Here is a 7,982-nt window from a genome sequence, read left to right as displayed (position 1 = left end):
GATGTCTCATAGCCCAAATCATCATAAGTTGCCCACAATTAATTTAGCAGTCCGTTGTTGAGAGTTTCGAGATAGATCCAAGTCTAGAGGCTCAAGTTGTCCGTAACCAGGGACACGGCTAATCGATTAGGTTTTAACCCTCTACAAAGGTTTGTAAACTTTACCCGCAAGATTCGATCACTCTTTTTTAGTTCTCGCACTTCATGGTGTTTGAGAACAAGACGACCGAAACATGGTCTTCCGAAGAGTTCCTCTGACCATTGTCCGGTGCTCATCCAATCCTACTGTGGTTCTACATTTGCTAGCACCGACCCAGCCAGAGTCACCACTAAGCTCAACCAAGCCAGAGCCCATAGTGACTTGCGGTTACACAGGTAAGATTCCGGGCAAGAAGTATTCTTCCGTCTCTTTGAGTCTGGGTGAAGCTTTCCGCAAGATGTCATGGCGCTTCTCCATGCATCCCGGCCAACCACTTGTTTCTTCGGGGTTCCCGTCAACCGTCCTTCACCCAGTAGTGCGTATTGAATTCTTGTCTCGAGTCTCGAAATCTCGAGGTCTTGAAGTCCCGAGGCCTTGCAAATGCAGTCCTTGTAGATGCCATCATGGAGTTGCCGTCATTGGCGTAGAGTCCTCCATTCTCACACCACTCTCGTGCACTCATACCAAACCCCGTCTACTATTGCGTAGCATTAAGAATATATAACGTCCCGGGTTTTGGTACCAGGGAGATGGGTTTCTACCTCATGCGTTCTACTCAACTACAAGATTCATTAACACTACTGAAGGTATTATTGAAAGGGTGTTACTACATGCAAATAAAGCATAGGTATGAAAAACATGGTCAAAGTGAACTTGCCTGGTATTACTTGATGAATATAACAACGCCCTCAGAATAATGACTTAGTAGAACTATTCTTCATTCTGTTGAAAATCTATATAATCAAACATAGCATTCATATAAGCAAACATACTAGCAAGCAATTCTAACACTCATAATTAGCCAACAAATAAAGTGCAAAACAACAAGGGACACCAAAAGAACAAAGGAAGGTACACAACAAAACTAGTAACGAAACTCTAAGACATATCACAAAACAGTTTTGTCCTAAGTAAAAACTTAACAACAATTGAAACCACTAAACAAATAAATTAAAAGAAAAAAACAAAATAGAACAACTAAGTTAACAGAAGGTATTTTTCATAAAATTTTATTTGCAAAAAGAAACAAATAAAAAGCTTTTATGAAACACTAACTATGACCTAAACTAATTTTCATACAAAACTAAACAAAATAAATTTTTAAAATAAAAATAAGATTTTCTTTGGTTGACTAACAAAAACAAACTAAATTTGTCAAAAGTGACAAAAATAAATAATTTAAAACTAATAAAAACAATAAAGAAAAGAATTAAACAAAACTATAACTAAAACAATACTGTTTTGCTAAAAAACCTAATTTAAAATAGACTAAAAATAAATAACTATATGCTACTGGATAGACAAAACCATAATAAAACAGTAGCAAAAAGAACCAGTCAAAAAATATTCTAGAACTCAAACTAGAGTCAAAATAGTGTTCGAAGCATATTTGAAATAAACCAGATTTAAACTACTCAAATTCGACATTTCAACTCACTAACAGAAACTTCACAAAATTTGTGACACAGTGCAGTTGGAATCGCTCAAAAACATTAAATAGATTAAAAAATACAAGCAATCTAAGATTGAAACTATTTCTGTTTTTAAAACACAAACTTAAAAATAACAGAAAGAACGGCGCTAGCTACGTGGCCTACTGCTATCGGGCCAGGGATGTGGGCGATGCGAAGCTAAATGCCGCTCGACCGCGACTTAACAGAAACGTGCACTTGCATTTAAAAACCGGCACCCGGTTCGACCTAAACCACACTAAACCGTATAAAAAACCGATCTACTTAAATAAAGAAAAAAAACCTAACCGATTCGTTTAGATCTAATCTAGGCCGTGCGTTGAAGATCCAATGGAGAGGGAGGTCGTCGGAGCTTACAGTGGTGGTGGTCGCCGGCCATGCGGCTCGGACGTCGTCGTCGGCGGCGGTCCGGTCGTCAAAGAGCTCCGACGAGGGCACGGGCGGATGAGGCATTCGACGGCGAGTCCAGGGGTGGTCGAGGAGGCGTCGTAGGTGGATGGAGGAGGTCGGCGGCGAGGTCAAGGCGGCGGTGGCGTTCGGCATCGGCGGTGGCGGCGCTCCGGTGGGTTTCGGGCTCGCGCTAGTGCACAGGGAGGTGCAGATGAGCGAGGGGGTTATGGTGGTGATCTCAAGTGGCGGCTAGGTGGTCGGGGTGGTGAGGTAAAGCAACAATGGTGCAGCGGCGGCGCTCGGATCCGGCGAGAAGTCAGGGAGGCATCGGAGGTTCTTGGTGCGGGGAAAGGAGGGGAACTGGTCGAGCGAGAGGGGTATTTATAGGGGGAGGCCGACTTGGGAGAGGGGGCGAATCGGGGATAGGATCCCGCGATCTCCGGGATATGATGGCGACAGCGCGATCCTGCTGCGGCGGTTGCGTGCGGAGGAGGAAGATGGGTGCGGGTGCGCCGAGCTGGGCTAGTGGGCCGTATGTGAGGGGAGAGAGAGGGGGCCTGCTGGGCTTCGGCCGTTTTTTTCTTAAAATAAAAGTAAAGACAGACAGGAAAACAGAAGAAAAACTAATTAAATGCAAATGATATATAGGAATATTATATATCAAAATGTTCATAAGAACACTTCCTAAAACATGAACTATTTTCAAAGTTCAAATAAAATTCTCAACAATAAAAATAAAACAAACAATGCTACTGTTGCATTAAAACCGAACAAAAATCATTTTTATAATACCAAAATTATTTCAAATGCATTTTCTCCTAATTTTCCATTGAAGGGAATCATTTTACCCTTATTTCCATTTATTTAATTTTAGGAAAAAAATAATTTGATTAAAAGTCAAATAACTCCTAAATGGTTTTGAAATTGAAATTCAAACCACTTCCAAATCTTTTCTGTTTTTCCTCATTCAAATATATTTCAAATTTTCCCCTGGTTTGGAGTGTCATATTACTCCTCTCTTTATTTTGCAATGGGTCAGAGGAATTTGAAACTATTCAAATGGGAAGGATTCCAAATGGAATTTCAAAAGTGGTTTAACTCCCCACTCTCTTTGATTTAAACTTTGGAGAAGTCATTTCATCTCCTCTCTTGAAAGTCCTTGAGTGGCATGAAGTTTGCATTACTTTCAAATGAGGTTTCAAATCATTTCAGATGGAAACACTTTTGGGAAAGTCCTTTTATTCCCTCTCATTCAACTTTCAAAAAGTTTCAAATTGCACTCAATTTCACCCAATCATTCACACAACAATCAAACAAACAATCAAAACTATTTAGTTAATATAAAATTCCAAAATTTAGAATTCTGGTATGTTACAAACCTACCACACTTAAAATGAATCTCGTCCTTGAGATTCGAAGAGGCTAGCAAGAAAAGGTTAGGGTTTGGGGTCTTCCAGCAATTCCATTGATTGGAATGCTCTAGTGTGCTACCACACTTAAAAGCATGGGTATGGTTCCGACAAAACTCATGTACTCCATCCTTTTGGGTTGCTGGTGTCGGTGTTCTCATATACTCCAGAATAGCTCTTTCATGGGTGCTCTTCCAGTCGGGGCATAACCTTTTCCTCAAACACGTGTCCTTTCATCCTGGTGACGTTCTTCCGAGACTGGGTCTTCTTAGCTGACAGGTCTATCGCCAATACTAAATAACTGTCGAAATTCTCATGGTGGTCAACCATGTATGGTTTCTCCTGCAGAAAAATGGGTTTGGTTGAATCTCATCGTATATCCGACGATTGGCAATGGGTGCCTCGTACATGGATCAATCATTCTACCATTTTAGGGTTTTGGCTTATCGTGTCGACACTCTTCTAAGGTTTTCAAGGCTCTCTGATTTTCCATCAGCACATGATAGTTCATGATAGAAGTCTCCGGTATGGGGGCCAATCCATCCCGTACTTGAATCATTACTACCTATGCAGACATTGAATCACGTATTCTAACACTTGGGCATACTCACAAGCATTGCAGAATTTCTCTCGTCGACAAACTGAGTTCGAATAAATCCATTGTTTCTGCAAGCTAAACAAGACATCTAACGTTTCTTCACAACTCTCAGGTTTTCGTATCCTCCTAAAAATGTTGGCTGATTAACTCAGAGTTTTCTTCCAAAATATCTTTCTTCAGCAAGAGTGTGCTTGCTTCTTATTAACTCCTGGGCCTATGGGTTATGTCCCACTTCAAATCTTGTACAATTTTAACTCATCCTTTTGAGGATTATCATTCCATATTCCAACATTACATGTCCTTTAAATCCAATAGTACTTCTTCCTTCATACCCTTGTGGTGATGATCATACAAAACTCCAATTTATTTTTTCTAGCTCCCTTTTATGGACCGTCATGAATAACACATTTCTTTCTTCATTGATCCTGTGGCTTTACGGAGTACTACCACACCAGAAAAAATGCACTAGTTTATCCATAAATCATATTATTTTCATATCAAATCTTTTATTACATCCTTAACCATTTTTCGTAAATCCAAATTCCAAAAAGTACTTCATTACAAATTCTGCCACCCACATGGTTTGGTATGGTCAAGCATTACTTCCAACTTTATTCATTTTTCCTCCTTCAGGATTCTTCAGTCCCACTGGAATTATGCGACATGCGCCTTGAAATCTTCAATCTTCTGTTTCATCGTGGTGGCCTTGAGCTTCATTTCCATCATCTCTGCATGCACTTCTCTTAGGTATTCCTGAGTATAACGGAGTCTTGCTTCAAGTATTTCTCCGATCTGGCGTATGGCTTCCATGGCTGCTTCACGAACAACGTCGAAGAAAGTTGCTTGTGGTACACGTGAGATGAAAAAGTACCGCCCTATCGTCTTTGGGCAAACTCCTTTCATACGGTGGAGGTGTACCTCCACATACCAAAGTTCCACTCCCTTCTGCATGAAGGGGTAGCCCTTGTAGACTGCATCTCCTTCAAGGTGAATATGCTTCATCATGTCCTTCAGGATCTTGGGGTAATCATGATCACTTGTCAGGGTCATGATCGTTTCCGGGCCCTTAAGGAAAGACTCATAAAGGGTCGTCATCTGCAGTTATAAAATAAAAATGGTGCTCATAACACGGTACATATCTCCTTGGGTACACATTCATATCACCCAAACAAAACTTCAAAATCAATTTCGAACATCTAGTTTATGCATCACAACTCATTTTCTTCCATGTTCACCCAGAATATTAATTTCCAAGATAAAACATAACAACTCCTTAAAGCCTTTCAGCATATGACATATTGACTTTATTGAGTCATGAATTATTACAATCTCTGAGTAATCTATTACATAACTCAACCCCGCATTCTCATGAAAAAGTGTTTTCCATACTACCCTTATTACTGATATCAACACCTCCACTACTCTGCTCGAGCATTCTCATGATTTGTACAATCCCTAGCAAAATGTCATGCTTCCTTGCAACGAAAACAAATAACTTCCGGCATGTCTCGAGGCTTCTTGGTGATGGTGCCTGCTCCTTGAGTTCCTTGCTTCCTTTCGAGACAATCATTGGCATAATGCCTGACGTCCTTACATTGAAAATAGGTAACATGACTCTTGTCCCTCTTTGCAGAAATTGGGGTGTTCTGAGGGTGTCTTTATTTTCTCTTCCTGGTTTTCTTCATTCTGATCAAACGCCACTGCTTCTGTCGGGAAGTATCCCAGATACTCTTTTCTTTACTTGGTGCAATACTATGAAAAATGTCCTTCTTCTCCACATGAATAACATGCATTGGAGTAAAATCTGTTGAGGCTTTCTCCATCAGGGTCTTCAACACTTCCCTTAATCACAGGTTCTTTCATAACTTCTAGGAGGGCTTCTTTCATTCCTTCTTCCTGCTTCTGAATAGTTTGTTGCACCGTGGGGTAAATGTGACACTGAGCTGGGTAGTGGGTGGTTCCTTCACACAAGAAACAAGTCACCTGACTAGTTGGGCATTCCTCAGTTGGGTGATTCTCCTCACAATGAGGGCATCCATCCTTGTGTTTCTCCTGGGTGTGTCCTATTTCTCTACAAATCTTGCAGGCACAAGGTTTATTTCTTGGGGTATCATGGTGCTTCCGGATAAGATGGGATCTTGTCAGAGTCCTCTTGAATTCTTCCCAAGTCCTTGATCCATTCCATCCTTGTATAGCTTGATGCATCTACCACCATGTTGCAGCACTTCCTTCAAAGTACTGAAGAGCGTACGATACTTCATTCTTCCTTGAAATCAAATTGCTCTCGAATTATTTCTCCATGTTCTGAATCCATAGCTCTTCCTCTGGCTGGGTTTCCGGTCGAGAGAATACCAGTCCAAATTCATTCATTATCTACTTGGTCCAAGGGTTTTAGGGTGAGATAAGATAGAGGTGGGGAGGGATACACATAATACAAACAATAGTTTTGAAGAAAAGAGTTTTATTTTGTGGCTCTCGGAAAAACATCAAACAAATGATAGCTCACAAATCGTCGCATCTAACGTAAGTGTATAACAGGGGTTTGGTCCTCTAATGGTCAAATAATTCTTATGATTCTTCAAGTCTTCGAAGTCTTCGACTGGTGTAGCTTCAACTCTTCTAATGCATGGTCAAATCTTATTTACTCTGAAATGGTCATCGATTGTCCGACATCTGGTCCTTCTTGGAGCGGCTTCAGTTGATCCTCCGTGTAGTCAAAGAAAATATTTGATAAAATCAGAAAAGATGAGAAGTAATGGATTCTTTTGAAAATAAAGTTTTAGAGATTTCCTGTCCTAGGAGCTTTCCGATTTCTAGGGTCACGTCCTACAGTCAACATGTGCTCTGATACCATATCTGTAGCGACCCGACCTCAGACGGTCAAGCCTCTGTGTATCTATGCCATCCCTAGATCAGTATGCTGGCACACACAATACATCAATGTATATATCAAAGTGCAATCACATGTGTAAATAACGTAAAACTGATATATACCTTATAAGTCTCAGCGGAAACAATCAACGGGTGTGGAGTCCCATCAACGCCATCGGCAGGTTGAGTGTAGACCGTAACCCAATCAACAAAACTCACTCGTTGTATATAAAATCTTGCAACATGATACGTTGCAGCCATGTAGGTCAGTACATTGAATGTACCGGCAAGATCACCATAAGAGAAAACAGATGATAAACTATACTATATGCAATATTGCTTTGTGGCTCTATATCTGAGATTTCTTTGCATAAAAGCTGGTTTTATTTTCCCTACATCAAAGGAATTATCCGGAGTCTGTACTATGGAGTTTTCTATCATGACATGGTTCCGCCAACCGATGTCTCATAGCCCAAATGTAACATCCCAAATTTTCAATTTGGAATGTTATACATTAGATCATCATGCATATCATATTTTATTTGCTTTGGGTTTTGATCCTAGAAAATTCTAAGCAACTCAAGGACCCACGGAGAGAGTTGGGGATTTCGTTATTTTCATATTTGAGTTTTTCTCAAATTTTGAGAATAGGATCATTTGATTTTATTTATTTTATCATCAATTATTTCTATTACAAAAATATGAGAGAGGGAATAAAATGACTTTCCCAAAATATAGAAATATTGAGGATTTAATAAAAAAATCAAATAGTTTTATTTCAGAGTTTTTTTGTTGTTTTTATTTGAATTAGGAAAAATGCACGTTTTTCAAATTTGCATTTAGGGCCCAAATAAATGTTCACTTTGTCGGGCTTGATTTTAGAAGCCCGGGAAAATTTATTTTGGTATTTTTGGAGTCCGTTTAGTATTTCTTTTTATTTTTCTTCCGAGCGAAAAAAAAACACAACCGACTTTGGGCCGTACTCGGCCAGGACTCCGCCTGGCCGGGGCCTTTATAAGCCGGGGCAAGCCAGCCCGAAGGCCC

Source organism: Triticum dicoccoides, chromosome 1A, assembly GCF_002162155.2.
Source record: "Triticum dicoccoides isolate Atlit2015 ecotype Zavitan chromosome 1A, WEW_v2.0, whole genome shotgun sequence".
Taxonomy (NCBI): domain Eukaryota; kingdom Viridiplantae; phylum Streptophyta; class Magnoliopsida; order Poales; family Poaceae; genus Triticum; species Triticum dicoccoides.
The sequence above is the reverse complement of the archived record's forward strand: the minus strand, read 5'-3'. Positions refer to the sequence as shown.